General features: G+C 49.1%; 1 long non-coding RNA gene and 2 other non-coding genes across 6 annotated transcripts; all 3 read right to left on the bottom strand.

Moving 5' to 3' along the window:
* Nucleotides 1-1,318: 1,318 nt before the first annotated feature.
* On the bottom strand, nt 1,319-1,482 carry LOC141582371 (U1 spliceosomal RNA). Its single transcript, XR_012515237.1, has one exon. It is a non-coding gene; the product is annotated as a U1 spliceosomal RNA (small nuclear RNA).
* A 411-nt stretch (nt 1,483-1,893) lies between these two features.
* Nucleotides 1,894-14,320, bottom strand: LOC141582304 (uncharacterized). 4 transcript variants are annotated; one of them, XR_012515135.1, is made up of 4 exons: nt 14,070-14,320; nt 9,069-9,339; nt 5,157-6,974; nt 1,894-3,698 (listed from the first exon to the last, which is right to left on the bottom strand). It is a non-coding gene; the product is annotated as an uncharacterized LOC141582304 (long non-coding RNA). The 4 variants fall into 4 exon arrangements; XR_012515136.1 differs by lacking the exon at nt 1,894-3,698 and having other exon boundaries at nt 4,236-5,336; nt 6,163-6,974; XR_012515134.1 differs by lacking the exon at nt 1,894-3,698 and having other exon boundaries at nt 4,236-6,336; nt 6,748-6,974.
* Nucleotides 14,321-20,697: 6,377 nt separating this feature from the next.
* Nucleotides 20,698-20,771, bottom strand: TRNAN-GUU (transfer RNA asparagine (anticodon GUU)). Its single transcript has one exon. It is a non-coding gene; the product is annotated as a tRNA-Asn (tRNA).
* Nucleotides 20,772-23,490: the final 2,719 nt, after the last annotated feature.

Here is a 23,490-nt window from a genome sequence, read left to right as displayed (position 1 = left end):
GGGCGTCCTGTGCCTTCTAGCCGGGCTGCTTCGGAGCCGCAGGGTTTCTGCACCCGCCCCCTGGTCGGAAGGGCAGAGGCTCTCGGGACATGCGGATCTGTGAGTGCCGTTCCCGGGGGAGCCAGCAGGGGGCGCCATAGGCCGTCCCGCCCCCGCCCCCGCCCCGGGCCACACCCGGCACCCACCCCGACCCCGTCCTCCGTGTTTTCAGTGTGGGCCAGGGAGTTTCTATCCACCAGGACATTACAAATCAGAAGTGGGTGGGGCCAGAAAACACCCTGGGAGGCTGGCGAAATGCCCAGAAGCGCCATCACCAGGCCCGGGACTTTCTTACGTAGTGGGATATTGGGGTTCATGGAGCGCAGGGACAAAACCAATGAGATGCTTGCGGGAGTTAGAGATGGACTTACAATGCCTTTGAGAAGGGTGTTCAGGAATCTGTCAGCGCTGGTGCGGGTCAGGCGCGAACCGCAGGTGGAGAGAGACCTAAGTATTCTCTGTCCATGAAGGTGATAAGCCAGGGCCTGCAGAAAGAGGGACGGGGAGGACCCGGGCGGCAGAAACAGGAAGGGGCGGATGGGGGAGCCGAGGGACGGGCCGGGGCGCTGTCTAGAACGTTGCCGGGCAATGGATGCAGGACGTGGAAGCGATCCCTCAAACAAGGAAACTGCCACTTCAGTCCGAAGAAAGACGAGCTGTGTGAACGGCAGGAGACAGTAGGGAGACCAGACCCCGCTCCTCATCAGACGCCGCCTTCCATTTCCGGGAGGGCGGCAGCGCGTTTCCGCCGAGACACGTGGGACGGCGGCTCCGCCCTGCGCGCCTCGGTGAACGTGCGCGAGGGCACCTGGGCGGGGCAGAGCCCTGAGTCTCCCACAGGGAAGCAGCGCGCTGTGTCTACACGGGACGGGGACGCCCAGAGCCGCGCGGGCCCTGCTGCGATCCCAAAGACCAGCGCCCGTCTGCGCAGTTCCCACCTGGCGCCCTGAGGCGAGAACACGTTCCTCGGTAGCACGGAAGCCCCAGGAACTCCAAGAGGGGACGGAGGACTGAGGGCGGCAGGAGAAAAAACGGGGAAGATCTTCACAGAGCGCGAGAACCCCCAGACCGCAGGCCACAGCAACCCCGGTACAAAGCAGAAAGGGAGGACCCTGGCTGGTCACGGGAAGCCAGACACTCTAACCTTAAATTTCCAGAATAAAGAACAACGACATAATCCGTGAATTCCCAGTGGGTACCACGGAAAAGGGAAAACACGGCGGCTGAGGCAAACCACTACTGACTGCTCGCATTTCTATCTTTCAATACCACGAAAGACCAGGGGAAAGCGCGAACGCAGTCCCCCACTACCACAAATTATGCAGTCGAGTTTCCCACATTTGGGGAAATCGCAGGGGTCAGCACATCCGGAGTGCAATGGATAAGCCTCGCCCTGGGAAAACCACCTTCGTGATCATGGTATCTCCCCTGCCAGGTAAGTATGAGGACACGCGCCCCCGCCCCGGCAAGGCCTCACGCGCCTCGCCCTTTACACGCACGGTCACTTGCCGCGGGCGCCGCACCCCCGGCCCTCCTCGCCCGGACACGCAGCTGGGACCCTCGGGGCCGACCCGCGGTCCCGGACTCGCTCCCACGCGGGGAACTCGCACGGCGGGAAGCAGCGGGTGGCCGAGCAGCAGCCCCTGCGCCGCCTCATCTGCATAGAGGCCGCCCCCTCCGTGACGTCATCGTCAGCGCCTTCCCAGGCTCGCCCGCTCCTCCGCCACTCAGCCCAGCGACCGCGGCCGGAGCCGGCGGGGAAGTGACGTCGGCCTCTCCCTCCCCCCGCCCCGTCTGTTCTCTCCCAGGGAGGCGGGGCCGCACCGTCCGCGACCGAGCGCGCTGTCGGCGGCCGGCGGAGCCTGCGCGCCCTTCTTCAAATAATGGCTTTTGATTCGCAGCCTGGAACGAGTAGGATCGCAGTGTAAACCGGTTCTTTTCACATACGGTTAAGCTGGAGAGGCAGCATTCCGCTTGAAATGGAAAGTCCTCCAATATCACAGAGAACCGTGTCGTTTCAACAAGCAACCAGCCAACCACGAGCACAGAAGAAAACCGCTGCAAACCCTACCGCCTTCGCCTTGATCTAACGTGTGTTTCCCTTTAGAGCATTCCTTTAGAACAGTGTCTCTGCGATCGGAGTTGAGGAATTCCATTTTTGTTTCTGTCTTACTGTCTTCAGTTAAGTTCATGCACTATTAAATGAAGTATTAGTAAAATAAAAAGGGTCTAAGCTCAATTTTACAAAAAAACATTTATGTATGGCCTTTATTGATTTTTCTTCTGCGGGGGCGGGCAGGGGGCAGTCTAGCTGGAACATACATTCTTCTCTCTGCAGATACACCAGAAGAACACGACTCCATCGGCGTTGCCCCAATGTTAACACAAGTGATTTTGAACTTAAGGTGATCAGAAATCGTACATATCTGTACTTTTTCTCTACTGGCGGTATGGTCGATGCTAAGCATGTATGATTAAAAAAGAGAGTAACTTAAAAATGGTTTGGAAGAAAAATATGTACGTGTGTGAATAGTACTTAATTTCAGTTGGTGGAAATATGGGCGCCTGGTTGTCTTCTCCTTTCCAGCACTTTGGGAGGCCGAGGCGGGTGGATCACGAGGTCAAGAGATCGAGACCATCCTGGTCAACGTGGTGAAACCCCGTCTCTACTAAAAGTACAAAAAATTAGCTGGGCATGGTGGCGCGTGCCTGTCATCCCAGCTACTCAGGAGCCTGAGGCAGGAGAATTGCCTGAACCCAGGAGGCGGAGGTTGCGGTGAGCCGAGATCGTGCCATTGCACTCCAGCCTGGGTAACAAGAGCAAAACTCCGTCTCAAAAAAAAAAAAAAAAAAAAAAAAAATTTATATTTTTAAATGGGAAACTCAGTGACCTGGAAGTGACAGAACAGATCAGCTGTGGAAGGGGTGTGGGGCGGGTGAGAGGAAAATGTGAAGGGGAGGACGAACCCCGCTCTGGCGGGAGCGTTTTTTTTGTTTTTTTTGTTTTGTTTTGTTTTGTTTTGTTTGTTTTTCCTGAGACGGAGTTACGCTCTTGTCACCCAGGCTGGAGTGCAATGGCGCGATCTCGGCTCACCGCAACCTCCGCCTCCTGGGTTCAGGCAATTCTCCTGCCTCAGCCTCCTGAGTAGCTGGGATTACAGGCACGGGCCACCACGCCCAGCTAATTTTTTGTATTTTTAGTAGAGACGGGGTTTCACCTTGTTGACCAGGATGGTCTCAATCTTTCAACCTCGTGATCCACCTGTCTCGGCCTCCCAAAGTGCTGGGATTACAGGCGTGAGCCACCGCGCCCGGCCTGATATCAGGGAATTTTTATCTCTTCCTCAGTTCATGCCATGAGTTTGTCTCCCAGGCCCACGTGTCAAGTTACCAGACCCCAGGCCAGTGTGACAAACTCATGGTCACCTGAGTGCAGGAATGTACAGTAGGTGTCTGTGAAGTCTCTGAGTTTTGATTTGGTATCTCATCACCTGTAATGATGTCATCTGTCCCTGAACGATGTTCATGGAGTTTCTATTTCTTGTTAAGGAAACTGGGAGCCTTGCCTATTTATTTGGAGTTATCGTTCCCCAGGTTTCACTGCAGGTTCACCAAGTTATGTGGCTTAATTCAGGTCACACAGGGAAGACCTTTGAGCACTGCCAATAAAAGCAATCACAACAATTATTCCATAGCTATTCATAGGATCCATGTCATTCAGTAAATATTCATATAATTATTCAGTAATTATTTGTTGATCAATTTGTACCAGGCATTTTGCTCAAAACTGTGCACATATTTGGACAGCATATCTGCATCATAATCCTCAAGATAACGCTGTTATCCTAAGAATCAGGTAAGAAACCTGAACAAGAGGGCTAGCAAATCATGAATTTGGCCATATTTCCATTTTTTGTTTTCTGTGATGCTGGACGAATGACCACAATGAGTCACTGGAAGAGTATTCATTCCTGTATCGTCTTCCAGGACAGAGGTGTGCCCTCCTAGTATATTGGGATCAAACTTCAGAAGTGCCTGCAACGTTGCTTTAACAGCATGGAAAATCACCTCTATTTTCCATGGAATTAGACCTGGAATTTCCCTGGACCTTTGGAACATACAAGAGAATTAGGAGACGGGTCTTCCCTTGACCGTATTTAATTCTCTCTTCTATGGAATGCCAATGATTCTAAGACTTTTGCTTTATTTTCTTTTTTTTATTTTTAGACAGAGTCTTGCTGTCACCAGGCTGAAATGCAGTGATGCAATCTCGGTTCACTGCAACTTCTGTCTCTCGGGTTCAAGCGATTCTCCTGTCTCAGTCTCCCGAGTAGCTGGGACTACAGGCATGTGCCATCACGCCCGGCTAATTGTTGTTTTTTTTGTTTGTTTTTTTTTGAGACGGAGTTTCGCTCTGGTCACACAGGCTGGAGTGCAATGGTGCGATCTTGGCTCACCGCAACCTCCGCCTCCTGGGTTCAAGCAATTCTCCTGCCTCAGCCTCCTGAGTAGCTGGGATGACAGGCACGCGCCACCATGCCCAGCTAATTTTTTGTATTTTTAGTAGAGACGGGGTTTCACCATGTTGACCAGGATGGTCTCGATCTCTTGACCTTGTGATCTGCCCGCCTCGGCCTCCCAAAGTGCTGGGATTACAGGCGTGAGCCACCACGCCCGGCCTATTGTTGTGTTTTTGTAGAGATAGGGTTTCATCATGTTGGCCAGGATGATCTCGATATCTTGATCTCATGATCCGCACACCTCGGCCTCCCAAAGTGCTGGGACTACAGGCATGAGCCACCATACCCGGCCGACTTTTACCTTCTCATATCCACAATATATGTTTTATGAAGAAGATTTTACTAATGGCTCTATTTAGAAAGAATAAATATGAGCTATAGTTTAGGGTTTATGCCTGGGACTTACTATTTTTATGATTTCTGTTTTGAGATTAAATTCTCAGGTAAATAGAAAAATACTTATTGCTTATGAAAGCAAACTAGTTATTGGTTTGAGTTTTTGACACAGAAGCGCACACTTTTGACTTTATCTTTGTCTGTCCCCATCAGTGCCACTCACCATCTCCCAGTAGGACCTGGCCACGCCCCTGCACTTACCCTCGTCCTGCTCAACCATCTCCATGCACTGTCCAATTCCATCCGTGATTCAGGCTCCTCCCAAGGCTCCCTGAAATAGGTACAGGTCTTGGGACATCAGACACACTCCAGGCACAAAAGCAGCCCATACTGTAAAGCGGGCAGCTGTGTTCCTGCTTCCCTGAAGTTGGCAGTGATGTCCTAGGACAGGAAGAAACACTTCCCCTTGTTAGCGGGTCTCTTCTTCGTGTCTCAGGGCCTCTGATCTAGTGAACACAACTGTCCTGAATGTGAACAAACTTGCTAAATTCCTGGTTTCTTGCTAGGTGGCTAGAACACTTTATAAGACTTCCTTACTTATCCATGTTTGCTGAAGTCTGAATTCTTACCAGTATGATTCCTTTTCTTGTAAGGGGTAGCTTAGGGAAGATTAGCCCTATTGCCATGCAAAGAGAGGTAAAGTGAATTTCTACTCAAAGCAATCTTGAATTTGAAACTAAGTCTTCCACTGTTTCAAAGCTGGCCTGTAGGTCCAACTATGCACATATGTGAACATCACATCTTCATCAGAATCCTCAGGCATGTGTCCTCAAGGGCTTGTGTGTCTGCTGTACTCAGCATAAAGTTATTTCTCATTATGGTAAATTATAATTAACTTACCAGGATATAATTCATTATCAAGATAAAGTTATTTATCATTATGGCAAGGACAAATTTAGAAGACTTATTAAATTTACTTCTTTATTTCCCCAGCTGGAAACAGTCTATAGCTACTGATACCATCACTGTCCTCTGAATACCTTGGCTGTGTTAACTGCTTTGACTCAACATGAAGCTCTGATGTTGGTGTACTGTACCTCGAGATGCTGAAATATGGCTGAAGTCCAGGGTCACTGGCCCAGGACATCCACTGCAGTCATCTCATGAGGCATGGGTCACTCGTTCCAATAAACCCACCATCACTACACTTCTCATGAATCTATCAATCTAGGTGTGCATGTTATGCCCTTTATAAAAGGAACCTTACACCGAAAGGTAAGGTGCAAAACCATGAGAATCCCAGGAGATCACATAGGAACAGAGCTCGGGAACGTGGGTTCCATGATGACTTCTTAGATACACACCCAAAAGCACAATCCACGAATGAAAAAAATCAAGTTGAGCTTCCTGAAAATGAAAAACTTCAGCTCTGTGAAAGACACTGTGAAGATAATGAAAAAAGCAAGTCAAAGACTGGCAGAAAATATATACAAAATAATCTGATAAAACACTGCTGTCCAAAATATAAGAAGAGTTCTGAGAACTAAGCAACACAAGGCAAAAAAATAATAACAATAGGTGAGAGATCTGAGCACATCACCAATAAAATATGCAGATGGCGCATAAGCATATACAAAATGCTCAAAATCGTTGGTCACTAGGGAATTGCACATTAAAACAACGAGCCATCACTGTAAACCTATTAGAATGGCTAAAATGCAAAAAGGTAAACACATAAAATGCTGTCAAAGATGAGGAGCAGCCAGAACTCTCCATAACTAGTGAAAATCAAAATGGTACAGTCACTTGGGAAAACTGAAGTTCACTCAAAATCCTGCACATAAGTACTTACAGCAATTTTATTCATCATTGTCAAGGCTTGGAAGAACCAAGATGTCTTTCACAACGTGAATGAATAAACAAACTGTGTTGTAGCCATACAATGAAATCTAATTCAGTGATTTTTAAAAAATGAGCCATCAAGCCACAAAAAGACATGGAGGAAGTTTAAGTCCATCATGTGAGCAAGAAGCCAGTCGGGAAACGTATATACTTTATGATTCCAACTGTAGTACATTCCTGAAAAGTCAAAAAGATAGAAACAGTGAAATGACGAGTGCTTGTCAGGGGTGAAGGAGAGGAGGCAGGAAATGGTGAAGCGCAGGGAATCTTCAGCACTGAAACTATTTTGCATGATGCTGTATTGGGGGTTTACAACATGATGTAATTGCCAAAACTCAATCTGTGAAAACTCGAAGAATGAACTCTACTGTCAACTATGAACTTTAGTTACTAATGATGTATCAATATTGGTTGATCAATTGTAACAGATGGACCACACTAATACAATGCACTAATAGGAAAATTGTGTGCTGGACGTCAGGGGAGCCTAGGAGAACTCTCTGTTGTACTATCTACTCAATTTACCTGTAAACCTAGAACTGCTCTAAAAAACAAATCAGGAGGCAGCAGACCCAAATCAGGTTTTGGTGGCATCCGGTTCTTGTGCGCTTAGTACTTGGCATGGAAGTGCACCAACCTAGAGTCAGAGCAGCTGGAGATTTCAATGCCTGTGCCTTTTGCCTCTGTTGCTGGGGTGCCCTCAGAATACAGACAGCAGATCAGTTAGGCGGAAGCAGCCTCAGTGATCTAGACACTGCAGGCTTCTGGTAAGGACAGGGGCAAATCATCCAGGCGGGCAGAACTTGATGAAGACTAGAAACCCCTGAGACTCAGCAGCTGCCCCAGGGGCACCCACAAATCAAAGGAGAAGGAGGCTGGGAGGGACTGAGGGATACAGGATGACATTCCTGCCTGAAAGACAGAAGCAGCTCCAGAGATTTTGGTAAATAATGTGGGTTTCAGTACAGTGTGGTCTATTCAAAAAAGTTTAAAAGAAAGAAAGAAAGTGAGAGAGAGAGAGAGAAAGAAAAAGAAAAGAGAATGATGGAAGGGAGGGAGGGAGAGAGGCAGGAAGGAAAGAAGGAAGGAAGGAGGGGAGAAAGAAAAGACAGGAGGGAGGGGGAACAAATGAACTTACACGACGATGAGAAGATCCAGGGGAACTTACAACCCCAATGTTTTCCATTAACAGGAACACGCTAACTAGTTATTAGAGAGAGACGCACTACTGTAAACCCATACTCTGTCTCCACGATGTACAGTTCCTTCCTCCGTTTCTGAAACATCCTGTCTCTGGCCTGCTGTTTCCAGAGACACCGAGTCCTCCCTTTGGACAAATTCTGGCACCCACAGGAATGAGACGGGCCAGTGGACCCCAGAACACCAGGCCACGACCTTCCCTGCTGCTCCTTGTCCACTCCAGAAGCTGCCCGGCTGCAGGAGGGGGTCTCAGGCCCTGGGTCTGACATCGTGCCTTTGCCTTGCTCACTGGGCTTCTCTCCTTGCACTGGCTCCCACTCCCCCAGGACCTGGCAGGTGACCACGTAAGAAGGACACAAACAGGCCACATCGCTTTCTTTCTCCCCCTCTCGATGCCCCTGCAGTGGTGGGTTCCATGGGGTAGTGACCTGATATTTACTCATTATGGTGCTCCTAGCCCAGAGCAGGGCCTGGCACCTAACAGCCACCCTGTGAATGCTCAGTGAAAGAAGGTGTCCACCACAAGGTCCTGAGGAACCAAGAATTCCACTGTGGCCCATCAGTTTTAAGTCCTACACGATTCTAGAATGGGAGCTGTGAAAGGCCTTCAAAAGTGGCCACTCTCTGAAACCATTATACTGGCAGCTGAGCCATGTTCCCCCATCCGGGACACATCTAGAGGGCACCGCCTAAATCCACACACATCTCCCCACCCAGCACAGTGCAGGGGCCTTAGCCTGGGAAATGCGGGTGGACGGGAGAACCATGAAAGCTGAAGAGGAGAAAGCAGGTGAAAGGGAACAGCAAGGTGGAAACAGACAGAGAGAGAAATGGGGATGGAGACTGGGGGTGAGAGGGGAAGAGAGAGGAGAGGGACGCACATCCGGCCACTGAGGAAAAGGCCCGAAGAGAACACTGTCCTCTCCTGAAGTCAAATAACTTCCACCTGACCACGCGCTGCAGGTCGTGGTGGCACACGCTGGTCATGCTGCGATGTTTAGGGTCCACGGCATCTTCCCTTCGCATCTGAGTCAAAATAGAGACAGGACTCCCTGACCTCAGGATTGTTACCTGTTGGATCTGGCAGCTCTTCATGTCAGCCCACACCATGTGAGGCTGCTCTTGGTGCACCGAATGGGGAAGATTCCACATCAGTGCCTCGGAGAGTCCACTGGAAGCCCTGGACGGCGGGAGTCGGTGGTGCCCCAGCATGGAGGCCGAGAGCACACAGCACTGAAGCTCCAGACGCCCTCAGGAGGACAGTAGAGGACAATGTGCCGGTGAGAGCCTGGGTCAGCAGGAACCTCCGCCTGGGTCTGAGCATGATTTGCCTTCATATGGGCTGTGACATAAAAGAGAGAAATCAAGGTTAGCATCGAGATTCAGCGCTTGGGCAACTTGAAGGATGGAACCGACACTTGTTGAGACTGGGAAGACGGAGAAAGGAGCAGATTGAAAGGCGGGGAACTAGAGTTGGTTGGTTTCTGTCACATGCAATCAAGTCCTGACCAGCCTGGGGAACACAGTAAGACCCTGTCTCTGAAAATAAAAAATAAACAATTAGCGGAGCATGGTGGCGCACACTTGTAGTCTCAGCTACTCTGGAGGCTGAGGCAGGAGGATTCCTTGAGCCTTGAGTTAGAGGTTACAGTGAGCTACGATGGCACCACCACACTCCAACCGGGGACGGGTGGGAAAAAAGAGTCCTGACTGATCACTTGAGTAGCCAGAGAAAGTGCTTACTTTTCACAAAGATACTGTTTGAGGCAGATCTCAGTGAACAGGAATTCCATTCTTTCTGTTAGGAGGAGAGTGTGGGTGTAGTTAGTTAATGCTGACTGAACTATCTTTGGAATCTCATCTACTGGTCTATCTGGTCTGTTTATATGTGTATATTCTATCTGCTGTCTCACTGAGCTTTGCTAGTTCATGCTGCGGTAACAAAAGCCCCCAAATCTTAGCAGCTACACATACAAAGGTTGATTTTCATTGACACTTCCTTTTACGGCAGGTTGACTGTGGCTCTGCTCTCTACGAGCTATTTTATTTGTTAGATGGTGAATGCTGTGATACTTGGAGAGTTGTTGAATGTGGTATCAGTATGTTCATTCACTCATTCATCTAACAAATATTTATTCAATATCCTGTTTCATACCAGGCAAGGTCAAGTACTGAGAATACAGTAGTGAATAAGGGATAAGATTTCTAATTTCCAAGAGCTTATACTGAAAATGAAATTAAACACATACAAAATAATCTTAACAATAATGAATACCATATTCATAAATAATAGATTTTAGTAAATATTTTAAACTAGAAATAGATATAAATTATTAAAACTAAAATGGCCAGGGGTGATGGCTCACCACTGAAACACCAACACTTTGGGATGCCAAGGTGGGAGGATCATTTGAGCCCAGGAGTTTGAAACCAGTGTGGGCACCGTAGGAAGGAAGACCCTGTATACAAAAAATAAAAAATGAGTTGGGCATGGTGGTGCGGGCCTGTAGTCCCAGCTACTACGGAGGCTGAGCTGAGAGGACTGCTTAAGCCTGAGAGCTCAAAGCTACAGTGAGCCATGATCACACCACTGCACCACTGCACTCCAGCCTGGGCAACACAGCGAGACCCTGTCACAAGAAAAAAAATTTTTTTAAAGGAAAAAGAAACAATTTAATCAATGTCGTCCTGAAACTATTATGTAGAATACTATTGTCTACATCACATCACATCAGCCCTTTAAACAGCTTAACACTTATTTAGGTATAATCCCTAAAGTTTTCCTGGTAAATTAAGGACACTTAAGAACAATTAAGTAGAAAATAGTTAGTGCCTTGACAGGAAGATTGTAAACATTTTAAAAAGACAAATAAATAAAAGTGTCAAAACTGTAGCTCTGTAAGTCCCAAATAACATCTAATTCAAGTCACAATGAACATCTAGCAATCATTCTGAACACCATATAATTCACTTAATACATTTTGCCTGAACGCCCAACAGATCTGACTTACCAACACCTGAATGTAGCCAAGAAATTGACAATCATTTATAAATTACACCTATGACTCCATCTGTTCTACCCACTTTTTAAAAATCATTTATTTTATTTTATTTTGTAGAGACGGGATCTCACTGTGTTGCCCAGATTGGTCCAGAAACAGACCCACAGTAATTTCATAAATCAGATAACCGTATAGCCATCCAATTTATGGAAAAAAAGTGCCCAACAGTACAGAAGGGCAAGGATGGTCTTGTCAATACATGGTGCTGGATCAAGCAGTCACTCCGTGTAGTAAAAAGTGAATCACGGCCAGGTGAGGTGGCTCACACCTGTCATCTCAGCACTCTGAGAGGCTGAAGCAGGCACACTATTTGAGCCCAAGAGTTCGAGACCAACCTGGGAAACATGTTGAATCCTCGTCTCTACAGAAAATACAAAAATTAGCCAGACAATGGTGGCACATGCCTGTAGTCACAGCTACTCAGTAGGCTGAGGTGAGAGGATCACTTGAGCCAGGAGGTGGAGGCTGCAGTGAGCTGAGATCATGCCACCACACTCCAGGCTGGGCAGTAGAGTGAGACCCTGTCTGAAAAATAAATGCATAAACTAAAATAAAATTGCTGTAAGTCTAACACAGAAAAATGTGTTCGTATTCTTAGGTTAGGCATTGATGTCTTAAACAGGACACAAAAAGCAGTCACCATAAACGAAAAGATTGATCAAGTATAATTTTATTAAAATTAAGAAACTCAGCCTGGGTGCAGTGGCTCACGCCTATAATCCCAATACTTTGGGAAGCCAAGGCAGGTGTATCACTTAAGCTGAGGAATTCCAGACCAGCCTGTGGCAAAACCTCATCTCTACTAAAAACACAAAAAAAGAGCTGAGCATAATGGTGCTCCCCTGTAGGTCCCAGCTACTTAGAGGCTCAGGCAGGAGGATCACCTGAGCCTTGGGAGGTCCAGGTTGCACTGAACTGTGATTCTGCCACTGCACTCAGCCTGGACAACAGAGTGAGATCCTGTCTCAAAAAGAAATTAAAAAAAAAAAAAAAAAACATTAGAGAATCTCCATTCATGTAAAAACACCATTAAAAGAGTCAAAAGGCAAGCTACAGTTTGAAAAAAGAGAAACGCAATACATATATATTCTAGAAACCACGCATACCCAGAATAAAGTATTACAAATCAACAGAAAAACAAGCATATCAATGAAAACAGGATACAAAGACTGAACAGACACTTCACAAAAGAGGACATATAAATGACAATAAAAAAATACTCAATCTCAATACCAGGAAAATGCAAATTGAAACCACACTGATATACTGCTGCACCTCTATTCGAATGGCAAAATAATTTTGAACTGACAAGCATCAGCAAGGATGTAGGGTAACCGGAATATTCCCTGCTAAATGGTCCAACCACTTTGGGAAAATGTTCAACAATATCTCATACTAAAGTTTTATCATTCATATACCTCTAAAAACAACAATGCCACCCCTACATATATACACCAATCTAGTCATGTTCTATTTCTCGGTCTGTGGTGGTTCACTTAGTAAAAATTCATTACCTGTACTTTTTTTTTTTTTTTTTTTTCCTAAGAGACAGGGTTTCACCATGTTGGCCAGGCTGTTCTCAAACTTCCGAACTCAGGTGATCCACCTGCCTGGGCCTCCCAAAATGCTGGGATTACAGGCATGAGCCACCATGCCCAGCCTCTGCCATCCAGGCCGGAGTGCAATGGCATGATCGCGGCTCACTGCAATCTCAACCTCTTGGGCTCTGGTGATCCTCCCACTCCAGCCTCCCGGGTAGCTAGGCCTACAGGCACACACCACCACACACAGCTAAGTTTTGTAATTTTAGTAGAGATGGGGTTTTGCCACATTGCCAGGCTGGTCTGCAACGGCTGGGCTCAAGTGGTCTGACCATCTTGACCTCCCTAAAGGCTGGGATTACAGGTGTGATCCACTGCTCCCAGACCACCTGCACTTTTACAATTGTGAACTTCTTGTGTATACTTCATAACTTTTCGAAGATTTCTTTGACACAAAGTTCTCAGATATCTTAAAGCTAGCATTTTAGAACACAAAATAAAAGAGCTTCAGGTCACTGGTGAAATTTTATCAGTAAAGTTTAAAAACAGAAAGAAAGCAACTAATGCTAACAGCTCAGATCAGAGATTAAAAACTACCAGCAGATCACTTTAACTTCGTCAAGCCCTGGGAGTCATTCCTTCCGCAAGGAACGGATGGACAGCACTGTAACCCCAAGAAAAGACGGCACCGCAGGAGAAGACTGACCGTCGGAAGCCGCTTTACCAGCAAGAGACAGGAGGAAAGCGAGGAAACCATTCCAAATGCCCTGCTTAACTCTTGGGTGAGAGGATGCCAAATGAGATCATCTAAGAAGCCACAGAGAGAGAGAGAGAGAGAGAGAGAGAGAGAGAGAGAGAGACAGACAGACAGACACACACACACAGACACACAGACACACACACACACACACACGGAAATCACAGCAAGTCTTTGGAGCGCACACAGCAGCGCCACAATCCAACCTGCTGGAAACCCTGCGGTGAATCTGAGGCTTGCCCCGCTAGTGCTGAGGGGATTCAGTGACGGCGGCAAACGCTCCTCTCGTGCGTCCTGGACCTGGCACACCTGGCTTGCCCGCCACCAGCCTGGAGACAGCGCCAGGCGCCGAATCCCGGACGCCAAGAAAGATCCAACTTCGCACGTCAGGGGCCAGAGCGCTCCCGCCCCGCAGGTCCCCGGAGGGAACCGGTTTCCGGCCTGGAAGGTGCGGCGCAGGGTCCGCGTCCCCACGGGATTTACGAGGACCTGCCCCCGAGGCTGCTCCGTCCCTGCGCCCCCTGGGAGGCCACAGGAAGACACCCCGCGAGTTTCTTGCCCCGCGCCCACGAGAGGGCGGCGGGCGCCAGCGGCGGGCGAGGAATGCAGCGCAGGGAAGGGGCCCCGGCGCCCGCCCCGCTCGCGCAGCGACACTTGCTGGGCCCCCGGACGCGCCGCGACCCTGCGGTGCCCCCACGCGGCCCGGACTCACCGGGGTCCGGCTTGGCGCCCTCAGCTGGAACCACCGGAGACGTCAACCTCCCGTGCAGACGGCCGCCGCCCGGCCGCGCCCCCGCTCCTGGCTCCGCAGGTCGCGCTTCTGGCGTTTACAAATGCCTGGCGCTCACTCAGAAGCTCCGGCGCCCGGGGACCGTGACCTCCGCCTCGCGGCACCGGCGTCTCAACCGCCGCCCAGCCCCGCCCGCAGCCCGCGGGCTCCTCCAGGACGCGCTGCCGGGAGCGCACGGCGCAGGCGCGGGCCTTAAAGGGCCCTCGGCCTCCGGGGCGCAACCTCGTTAGGGCCGGCGGGGGACGGGCCGGTGAGGCAAGAACGGGAAATCCCTGTCTCCCCTCCGCCTCTCCTTCAAAGCACCAGCCCGGAATCCTGAAAAACGCTGATTTCCTGGCAACTGGAACCGCCCCTAGCAGGTTAAAGAGGCAGGAAACACACCCCCTGGGAGCCCGGGCGAACCCGCTCTTAGGACTGCAGGTGTTGCGCTGCCCCCAGGCAGGGCACCCGGTGCAGACGCGCAGGCTTCGCGAGACAGCCCCCAGATCCCCCCGAGGCGGCCTTAGGTCACTCTCAAAAACAATAATGAGCCTGTCAAGGACACGTAGTTATTTTCTGATTTAAATTTAGAACAGATTTTGCAGATGGACTTCCACTGAAATAAGCCTCTCAGAGGAGAAAAACTTTTCTTTAACAACATTAAGAGATACCAAGAGATGGGAAGTCAAGCCATGCTGTCCACCCAGCTAAAAACTTTAAAAACTTGACATTTTATCCAAGGCAAATGTTTGCATAACTTTAGGTCGTGCCATTATTTAAAGTCAATTTCAATTAACAATGTCATTGCAATTGAATCCATCTTGTATAAGAAAACTAAGATATGGCCCTAATAATCTACCTCTCCCCTCCTGTATTCCATCCATCAGCAAATCCTACTGGTTTTCACCTTGCAAATTTTTCTTGAGTCTGTCCTCCTGTCTCCTCCATCTAGTCCAGCCAAACGCGCTAACCCATTGCGCCACAGAGACCGTGACTACCGATTCTACAGGAGGCTGTAGGCAGGGCGCACTCACCAAACTGTCCCCAGCCCTTCTGTCCTCAGGATGACTGAGGAGGCCTTGGAAAACCGGAGACATTAGAGACCGGTGAGTCGCTCTGGTCACGTTGAACACCGGCACGTTGGGAGATTCGGAGGCCAGGACAGTCGAATGGCCTTCACCCACCCTGCCCCTGGCCTGCTTCAAAAGTCCCCGGAAACTCCCCCATCCGAAACCTGCCCGAGCCGCCCGGTGGCCCAGGCGAAGCTGAACGCGCGGCGGGCTCCCGGGATGGCTCTTCCCGTTCTCTGCTCCGCCTTCACCTAGTGAGGGAGCCTGTGCCCACGCTGCTCAGTGGCTTTCCGGGCGCTGCGGAGCTGCCGCTGCCGTCTTCGGATCCTGTGCCCCGATCGCGGGCTCCACCAGGGCAGGGATGGGGTGAGGGTCGCTGGTGGGTCTTCTCGGGAGGAGCAGGGTCTGGCACTCACCAGGGCCCACGGCGAGGACTTGTCGAACGAATCCGTCGTCGCCTTTTGCTTTCAGCCCTTTGAAGAATCCTGAAAGTAGAAATCACGCACTGTTTTTCCACGGGGAAGTTTTATTTTGTTTTGTTTGTTGACAGAGTCTCACTCGGTCGCCCAGGCCGGAGTGCAGTGGTGCAAACTCGGCTCACTGCAGCCTCCACCAGCCTCCACTTCCCGGGGCCAAGCCATCTCCTTGCCTCAGCCCCCAGATAGCTGGGACAACAGGCGCGTCACCATGCCGGCTAACTTTGTATGTTTTCTACAGACAGGATTTCGCCCAGACTGGTCGCGAAGGGGAAGTAGGTTCTTTCTGAAAAGCGTTGATTCCGATTGATTTCTCCGCACCCCCAGAAGAGGGCAAGGGGTGAGGTCCTCTAGGGGCCAGCGGCAAGAAAAGGGTCCTGCCCCTCTCTTACCACTTGGCGAGATGGAGCTGAGGGGCTCAGCCGCGCTGATTTGGGGTGCGTGCCTGGGGCAGGAGGCTGGGAGCTGGGCAGGGGGTGGGTCCCACAGGGAATGGCCGGGAGGAGGGCCGGTAGTCGGTAGAGTCGGGACCCGGGAGTCAAAACTTCGCAGTCGCTTTGTGCAGCGGTGAGGACTGCACCAGGGAGAGATGGCAAGTGTTTTGTTTTTTGTTTGTTTGTTTGCTTATCGTAGCAGAGTGGGGAAAAATGAAGAGACACCAAGAAAAAACGAAATCTATGCGGACCCTTTGATCTCCAAAACGGAAGCAGCCCTACATTCAGTTTAAAGAGAGTCGGGCCGCGTCCGATTCTGCGGCTCGCCCTGCTCGCATCGCGGTTGCTACTGGGTGCTGTGGCCGCAGCAAACTCGGCTCAAATCGGAGTCACTGCAGTGTGCCTTCTAGGGTGTAGGGCTTTTCTTTCCCGTTAGCCTCCAAGCTCAGCCTGGGCTGCGCGGTTTACCTGGGACCAGAGAGGTTACAACTTTCCTGTGGCTTCAGAGCTCTCTGTAGCGGCAGAAACAGAAGCAACCCGTAACCTGCATGCTGGGTCCGTTATCCTGAAAGGCTAGACTTTTTTTTTTTTTTTTTTTTTTGAGACGGAGTTTCGCTCTTGTTGCCCAGGCTGGAGTGCAATGGCGCGATCTCGGCTCACCGCAACCTCCACCTCCTGGGTTCAGGCAATTCTCCTGTCTCAGCCTCCTAAGTAGCTGGGATTACAGGCACGCGCCACCATGCCCAGCTAATTTTTTGTATTTTTAGTAGAGACGGGGTTTCACCATGTTGACCAGGATGGTCTCGAATCTCTCGACCTCGTGATCCACCCGCCTCGGCCTCCCAAAGTGCTGGGATTACAGGCTTGAGCCACCGCGCCCAGCCCTTAAGGCTAGACTTTTGCCCCCTCTCTGATTAAGGGCAATATCCAAAAGCTGAGGAGCTCTCTCTCAGTCAGCCTTATTGGGATCTTTTACTGATGACATGATGTGGCCATGCCTGTTTCTTTAGCTCAGATATTTCAAACATCCTTAGGGTCATTTTAGGCAGAAACAGAAATGAACAAGAGAAGACGAGAGTTCAATTCCAACCGGGTATTTTAAGTGAAACCTAAAGAATATAATAAAATTGAAACTTAATGACATTCCCCAACCCCAATTTTTAATTTTGTTTTTATTTCTTTATTTGCTAACAGTAAATGACTGAGGTATAATCCACACAGACCAAAGTGTGCTAATCCTAACTTCGAGGCCCAGTGTATTTTGACAAAAGAAACTGTCACCTAGATCAAGGTATGGGACATTGTCACCAGCCCAAAAAGTCATTAGTGCCCCTTCCAGTCAATCCTCACCCCATCCCCACTTAGGCAGTCACCCTTCTGATTTCTATCTCTGTGATTTACTTTTGCTTCTTTTTGAAATCATGTAAAGAAATATACTGATTTTGCCTGTTTGGTTTTTTGTTTTTTGTGTTTTTTTTTTAATGCAACAGTGGTTATGAGATGCTTCCATTATATGGCATGATTCTCTGGTTTTTGGTGTTATTGGTGAGTGCATTCTAACCTGTGAATACACTACAGGTGATGGACAATTGGACTATTTCTACTCTTGGCAATTGTGAAAAAGCTGTTTACAAATATTCCACAATGGGCCTTTTTATGGACCTGTGCCTTCATTTCTGTTGAGTATAAGCCTTGTAATGGAATGGCTGGGTCAGGAAGTAGGTGTGTTTTTCACTGTATTGGAAACTATCAGGCAGTATTTTAGAATGGTTACACTATTGTATTCTCTTTTTCTCTCTCTTTTGAGACAGAGTCTCACTCTGTCGGCCAGGCTGGAATGCAATGGCTCCATCTCGGCTCACTGCAACCTCTGCCTCCCGGGTTCAAGCCATTCTCCTACCTCAGCCTCCCAAGTAGCTTCTTCCTCAGCAATACTCAGTGTCTCAATGATTGGCTTTCTGTGTGCTGAGCGGCGGGAAATGGAACGAGAGCCAGTAGCGCTAAGGATCCAGGTCTGTAACAGGGGCCTGTCAGGTGCAGGATTCTGTTGGCTCCAATGATGTTTCTCAGATGGGCTGATTTTTATGGACATAGGCTCTGAAAGAAATCAGTCAGGGAATAACTCAGAGACACTTACCTGCGTGTTAATTCTTCATTAGTACAGAAGAGAGAGCTGGCATTAGATTGTTTTCAGCAAATAAAAGTCAAATCAAAATTTAGAAAGAAAAGAGGAATTGAAAGGAGAAAAAAATGTCTGAGACCATTGTGATTTTGCTCCTTTGCATAAATGACTTGGCGGAAGACTATCAAAGAGGTCACTGTGACCTGTCTTCTCTGGACCCATGTGACTTGGTCACCACAGGAAACAATTACAAGCTGGGCACAGTGACTCACAACTGTAACACCAGCACTTAGAGAGCCTGAGGCAGGTGGATTTCTTGAGCTCAGTTGGAGAGCAGCCCGGGCAACATGGTGAAACCCCTTCTCTACGAAAGGATATGAAAATTAGCCAGCCAGCATTGGTGTATGCTGGTAGTCCCAGCTACTCAGGAGGCTGAGGTGGGAGGATCTCCTGAGCCCGGGGAGGTTGAGGCTGCAGTGAGCCGTGATCATGCTCCACTATGACTGTGCCACTGCACGGCTGCCTTGGCAACAGCACGAGACCTTGTCTCAAAAATCAAATGAAATGTGTTAGAAGTTTACCTATCCATCCTGTGCCACAGAATATCTGTGTGTAATGTCCTCCATGTCCTTCTGTTGTATCATCCCCTTAGTTAAACCACGAAGCCACCTAGCCCCTTATTAGAATATCCTGGGCACATGGCCAAGGGTGGTGGCTCACACCTGAAATCCCAGCAGTTTGGGAGACCAAGGCAGATGGATCTGTTGAGCCCAGGAGTTAGAGACCAACATGGGCAACAAAGCGAGACCCTATCTCTACAAAAACAAAAACAAAAATAAAAACAAAACAAACAAACAAACAAAAAACTGAAGGTGCTCGCGCATGCCAGTAGATCCAGCTACTGTGGAGGCTGAGGTGTGAGGATCGCTGGAGCCCGGCGGGTGGAGGTTGCAGTGAGCTGAGATCACACCACTGCACTCCACACTGGGTGACAGAGTGACACCTACTCTAAAAAAAGATGGGGAGGGAGAAGAAAGTTTGTTGTGCCAGCAAGTAAATGAAGAAAGGGACAGTATCAGAGTTGAGAAATAAATTGGAATATGATTTGGTACCTCTCCCACAGAAGATAAATTTGCTAAATTTGCTGAAGTTGCAGGCGTTATACAAGGCCTGATGCAGTGGCTCATGCCAGTAAATCCTGGCACTTTGTGAGGCCTCAGAGCTGCTTGAGCCCAGTATAACCTACACAGACGAAAGTGTGCTCGTATTAACTTCGATTAAGATTAGGAGACCAGCCTGTGCCACATGGTGAAATCCCTTCTCTACAAAACATACAAAAATCAGCAGAGCATGATGGCCCACGACTGTAGTCCCAGCTACTGGGAAGGCTGAGCGATGGAAGGATCGCTTGAGCCTGGGAAGTCGAAGCTGCAGTGACATGTGATGGGGCCACTGCACTCCAGCCTGAGAGACAGAATGAGACCCTGCCACAAAAACTAAAAATTAAAATTAAAAAGCCTGTAGGCTGGGCACGGTGGCCCAAGTCTGTAATCCCAGCACTTTGGGAGGCCGAGGCAGGTGGATCATGAGGTCGAGAGATCGAGACCATCCTGGTCAACATGGTGAAACCCCGTCTCTACTAAAAATACAAAAAACTAGCTGGGCATGGTGGCGCGTGCTTGTAATCCCAGCTGCTCAGGAGGCTGAAGCAGGAGAATTGCCTGAGCCCGGGAGGCGGAGGTTGCAGTGAGCCGAGATCGCGCCATTGCACTCCAGCCTGGGTAACAAGAGCGAAACTCCGTCTAAAAAAAAAAAAAAAGCCTTTAATATGGCAGTGGCACATCCAGTTCTCTACTCTATAGGAATATTAGTAGCCAAAGAGATGTGTGCAAGAATGATCACTGCAGGATTCTTGGAAATCCTAAAACCACGAGGCAACCTCATTTCCAACACAGATTCAAAAGGGTTAAATAAATCATGCACAAACTGAGGGGGGAAATGCTGTTTTCAAAAATTTATGGAGAGGATTACAATGATGATAAATGATTCTACTGGTCACATTACGTAAATCCAGGCACATCCTGGGGATAGGACACCTCTCTAAGCTTCCTGCTAAAAATGAAAAACATTGAGGCTGGTCCCTGTTAACCCATCCAAGCCTATGAGGTGCAGCACGAGGATTTTATCGCACCAGAGGGACTCATTTGGTCTCTGTTTCTTGTACCCAGGCACAAGACAACCTGACATTTCAGGAGATGCTCTGTCAGAATTGGATCTGTCAGGGGGGTGGCCCTTGACAGGGCTCCCTGTTAACTGTGACTAGAATCCTGAGAAGAGAAAACCCTCCCTGAAATGGGCATATCCCTGGCTGGCCTGGAACCACCAACCTTTCGGAGTTAGGACTATGGGAAGAAATGGGAGATTCTCCAGTGATTGATAATATATGAACGATTTAAAAGTTACAGGAGGCGTCCCTGGGTGGGCTCGAACCACCAACCTTTCGGTTAACAGCCGAACGCGCTAACCGATTGCGCCACAGAGACAGGTGCTGCCGGCTCCCCCGAGTGCGATGGGTTCGGCCACTCACCAAAGGTCCCGCATCCCTTCCACACTAAGGGCTGCCTGGGCAGGACGGCTAGCGAGGCTCGGAGAGATCGGAGCAGCGAGTCCGCTGGTGCCTTAGGACACCCACGCGTTGGGAGATTCTGAAGTCAGAGGACAGCGGAATGGCCTTCGCCGGTCCTGCCCCGCCGCTGCTTCACGAGCCCCCGGAAACGCCCCGTCCGCGACCCGGGCGGAGGCACCTGGGGGTGGAAGGGACGCTGAGCGCCCGGCCGGCTCCCGGGATGGCTCTTCCCGTTCTCTGCGCCGACTTCACCCAGTCAGGGACCCTCTGCCCACCCTGCGCAGTCGCTTTCGCTGCCGTCTCCCGATCCTGTGTCCCGCACGGGGCCCCGCCAGGGCAGGGATGGGGTGAGGGTCGCTCGTGGGTCCCCTGGCGGGGCGCAGGGTCCTGCACTCAGCAGGGCGCACGACTTGCCCAATGACTCCATCGTCGCCTTTAGCTTTTAGTCCTTTGAAGAGCCTTGAGAATGGCAATCATGAGAGATTTTTCCATGGAAATTCCGTTTACAAAGCGTTTATTCAGGTTGATTTCTCGGCCCTCCGCGGGGTGAGCAAAGGGCAGGGCCTCCAGGGCACCCTCTGCGCGGTGGAGCCGGGGGCGCAGCTGGGCTGGGGTCGGGTCCGGGGACCGGACAAGCGGGGAAAGAGGCCGGGGAGCGGTGGACCAGACATCCAGACCGCCTAAAAGGCTCGTACAGAGGCGCTGGCGGTGAGGTTTAATTTTTTTATTGCAGCAGAATGGGGAGGAATTGAGGGGAAAACGGAGACAGAACCTGGAAGAGCCCAAATGCGAGAACCTGTAGCTCCCCAAGAATAAGATCTTCCGGAAGAACTAGCCTGAAAAGTAGGCGTCTGGAAACCCTGAAATCCATGCAGGAATAGCATCTCCTGACCCTCCGCGTTCCTCTAGGCAAAAGGACTTCCTTCCACTGTTTGTTCGATTGTCCGTGTTTGTTAAATAAAGCGTTTTCCATTATGTTTGAAATTGCGTTGGTTCTATTACTTTAGGATTACAAACGATGCTGCCGTCATCAATCTTGTTCACTTTCACTGGCCACCGGTGTGTTTCTATAGGGAGAGGCCCGGAGAGCAGTGGTTCCAGCAGAGTGAGCACATGGCTTTTATATCAGTCCATTGTCTTTCCTTTTTTGGCTTATTAGCTGTAATTCTTTCTTTTGTTGTGTCAGTGATGGCTTTCTGGTTTCTAGACTACACCTTGATCAGGCTGCCATCAGGTGACATTGTACCTCCCCTTCTGGCCTTTGTGCTAGTGTCATGTAATTTGATTTTAGACATGTTATAAACCCCAACATGGAAGTACCCACATAGAGGTTTTCAGTCATCTGTATTTCTTTGTGGAGGTCCAGCTTTCTCTCTGGTATCCTTATCTGAGGCCTAGACGACTCCTTTAACATTTCTTGTAGTGTGGGTCAGTGAATGATTTCATATATTTGTATGTCTTTATTTTTATTTGCATTTTTGTTTTCATTTAAGAGCAGAAATTTAACAGGTGAAAGAAAGAGAAAAGCTCCCTCGTGAAGAAGAAGGGTCCCGAATGGGTTTCCCTATTTGTATTTTTTTCTTAGATGGAGTTTTGCTCCATCGTCCAGGCTCAGGTGCAGTGGCATGACCTCAGCTCGCTGCAACCTCCATCTCCTGGGTTCAAGTGATTCTCATGCTTAAGCCTCCTGAGTAGCTGGGATTATAGGTACGTGCCACCACACCTGGCTAATTTTTGTATTTTTAGTAGAGGCGAGGCTTTGCCATGTTGGCCAGCTGGTCTCTGACTCCCTGACCTCAAGTGATCCCCTTGCTTCCCAAAGTGCTGGGATTACAGGCCTGAGTCACAGCGCCTGGCCTCATTTTGTGTATGTCTTTGAATGTCCTTACTTCAGTCACAATTTTGAAAGAGTTTTCACTGTGGCATAGAATTCCAGAACAACTTTCTTTCTCTTTCACTACTTTAGGATGTTGCCACTTTGACATCTTGTCATCGATGTGCCGTCATTTCTGTTTCTGTAAAACTGGCATAAAGGAGGCTTCCTAAACTTGTTATGTAATTTGTGGAATGTGTATTTAAGTTTAAAACTTTTTTCTTTATTATACTTTGAGTTCTGGGATACACGTGCAGAATGTGTAGGTTTATTACATGAACCTATACATGTGCTATGGTGGTTTGCTGCACCCATCAACCCAACATCTACATTAGGTGTTTGTCCTAATGCTATCTCTCCCCTTGCCCCCCAGCCGCCAGCAGGCCCTGGTGTGTGATGGTCCCCTCCCTGTGTTTACGTGTCCTCATTTTTCAACTTGCACTTATGACTGAGAACATGCAGTGTTTGGTTTTCTGTTCTTGTGTTAATTTGCTGAGAATGATAGTTTCCACCTTCATCCATTCCCCACAAAGCACATGAACTCGTCCTTTTTTATGGCTGCATAGTATTCCATGGTGTATGTGGGCCACGTTTTCATTATCCATTCTATCATTGATGGGCATTTGGGTTGGTTCCAAGTCTTTGCTATTGAAGAGTGCTGCAATAAACATATGTGCGCATGTGTCTTTATTGTAGAATGATGTATGATCCTTTGGGCTTATACCCAGTTAATGGGATTGCTGGGTGAAATGGAATTTCTGGT

This window comes from Saimiri boliviensis, chromosome 19 (genome assembly GCF_048565385.1).
Source record: "Saimiri boliviensis isolate mSaiBol1 chromosome 19, mSaiBol1.pri, whole genome shotgun sequence".
Classification (NCBI taxonomy): domain Eukaryota; kingdom Metazoa; phylum Chordata; class Mammalia; order Primates; family Cebidae; genus Saimiri; species Saimiri boliviensis.
This window is presented reverse-complemented; position numbering and strand designations above follow the sequence as displayed.